The sequence below is a fragment of the Echinococcus granulosus genome (genome assembly GCF_000524195.1).
Source record: "Echinococcus granulosus chromosome Unknown EG_S00107, whole genome shotgun sequence".
Classification (NCBI taxonomy): Eukaryota; Metazoa; Platyhelminthes; class Cestoda; order Cyclophyllidea; family Taeniidae; genus Echinococcus; species Echinococcus granulosus.
Window position 1 is genome coordinate 21,602 of NW_020170487.1, and position 2,727 is coordinate 24,328.

The following is a 2,727-nucleotide window of genomic DNA, read 5'->3' on the forward strand; positions in this document are numbered from 1 at the left end:
TCCTCCTCCTCCTCCTCCTCCTCCTCCTCCTCCTCCTCCTCCTCCTCCTCCTCCTCCTCCTCCTCCTCCTCCTCCTCCCCCTCCCCCTCCTCCTCCTCCTCCTATACTGTGCAATTTATTCACTGAAGATGCATTTCCCGGCATCATGAAGTTATCCCAAAGTTGGCCCACCAAATTAGCAGAAAAAAACGCGTTGTCAATTTAAAAACCTTACGTTTAAAAAGGGAAACAAAAGCATTCTGTCTGATTATCCTAAAATGATGGAGAGGATGGTCTTTTGATATTTTTTGAAAAATTTCTTGTCATTAAACGAGAATAATTTTAGCTGAGGTTTCTCGGTAATCGTAAGCTTCGTTTGTAAATGTAATGCATTAATTAATCACACAATTAGGCATCTAAACAGGAGATTGAGGTGAAGAGGGCAATGGTGAAGCAAAATCCAGACAGATGGAGGTATATAAGACGGGATTTACGGTTACAGTCATTGTATATATGAAACATATGAGCAAAAAAACGGATCCACTTTGAATTGAGGTCACCTGCTAAGGGTCATTTAAGTGAGAGGCTAAGCCCTCTGGAGTGGACCTTGTTAAGGACCTGATTTTGTAGGCCTCGTTGTATTTATTCTAGTAATCAGGCTGTCCTGGCACCGGCTCACTGCAGCTCTTCTCCAAAACTGAAACACCACACAAAGTACTTTTGTTAACATTTACCATGCTTTCAGTTGTCTGTGAAATGGACGCCTAAGTATGCCCCAAATTACCGACCCTATTTGCAGTCCTTCTATTAATGATGGTCAGTTCCCTTCCCATAAAATTACGGAATATTTCAGTAGAACTTCTGCTATATTTGTGGGAGTGTAAAAGTGATACGAAGGTTAACACCTCTGTTCCCCTTTATGTTTCAATACGTGTTGAGATCACGAGGATTTGATAACCTTGAAAGCCTCTAGCCCCGGCAGCCATCAGCAACTAAGCGGGTTCTTCAAAGTCATTTACTTATTTCCTTAAATACCCTTAAAATTCATGTCATTAAATATGATGGTGCATGAATAATGCTCAGCTTTATTTATCCACCATTATTATTTAGAATGAGTGACTGAAGCGCTGCGAATCTTTCCTGAAGTCGGGTAAAGTAATAACGCTAAGCCATAAAGTGTATTGTCAACATAGAGAAGGGCTGAGGTTCTACTAGCATTGTTTGAAGAGCAGGCTGCCTAGCGAATATGTAGTGGCGGGGCCTTAAGCGCCCGTGTAACCAACCGCAGAGTTAAATAAACAATCAAGGTGTTTGAGCGTTGTCCCCTGCGCTTCCCTTAGTTAAGGTTCCACGTTGACCTTTAAAACGTAGCCGGTGCTGTAAGAAAAACACCCACGAAACATCTGCATCAGTCATCAAATTAGAGTTTAACTGAGAATATGCTTAGCTGTAGTGTCTCAGCGATTTCACTGGATCTGGAGTTTTGCCCAGTTGGGGAAATGCACGGGTGAAAGAGGAAAGTACCGGACATTTGATATGTCTACCGTTAGACTTCAAACCACTGGCCTAAGACCCGATTTATTTATTAAATGACGGCGTTTAAAATAGTTTTTGGGGAATAAGGTTTCCCGTCTGCTCCTCCTTGCTACTTGTTCCTACTTCAGTGCCGCCTAGCTTCAGTCTATCAAGGCTCTGTCTAGCTGGTGGAGGTATTCCTGAAGTTGGAGTCAAGCGCAGGAGAATGATAGATGTATTACTGATGTACAGTAGAACCAAGGCTATCAGCATGGCTCGGAGGTCATATCGCCTATCGGAAGTAACCAAAATGCGGAGTTAAACAATCAATGTGATGAAATACAACTTGTTAATGAGCTAATTGGTCAAAAATGGTGATCTCTGTTCCGAAATCCTGCTATTTTGGCCATGGAAATGGTATCTACTGGATTTGTCCATGTGACACAAGCTTACGTTCTTGGTTTTCCACTGGAGGGTCTCAATACAAACACCATCCCATCGACTACTAACCCTTCCCTGTATTTACTAGACCGTACTGACATGCAAAAGCAGTTTTGACTTTTAAGGGAAAATATTTAGATTACTCTTCTTCTATGCGCAATATCACCTAGGCCTGAAAGAAATTTCATTTTCTCTGAAGGCCTAGGCAACACCCGTGACCCCCCCAACACAAATATCGCATTTTTGCTAATTATGAGGTATATATGTGGTTGCTGTGGCTAAGCCGAGAAATAAGGGGTCTCTATGTTTCCCCTTTTCCACTTTCACTCTCCCGCCCCACCCCAACCCTCCCCTATTGTACGATGGGGCGGGACATCAGTTCTGTCACCTCCGTTTATCCAGGTGCCAGGGTCGTGGATCGTGCGCTATCTAAACAGAAACACCTGCTGGAGGGTGGGAGGGGGGCCAAGGTAACCGGCTTCTAGCCTAGCAACACGTCTGTGTCGTGGCCTAGCGACTGTTATCGTCGTGAAGTTATGTTTGTATGTGGCTACTTAAGTGTACGATGGTCACGACTATCACCTTTAGACAGGTGCAGAGGTCTCCCATGCATGATAATAAGGAGTTTTGCGACGGGAAACTGCAAATAGAATAAGCTTTTGAGGCCTCATTTGTGGTTAGTGCAGTTAAAAGGACTGACGCCCTTAAGGTCATGTGGCCCAGTTCTCTCCGTTGTAAGCCATTTACACTGCTGATGTACGCATGGTAGCTTAAACATCATCGACGCCAAAC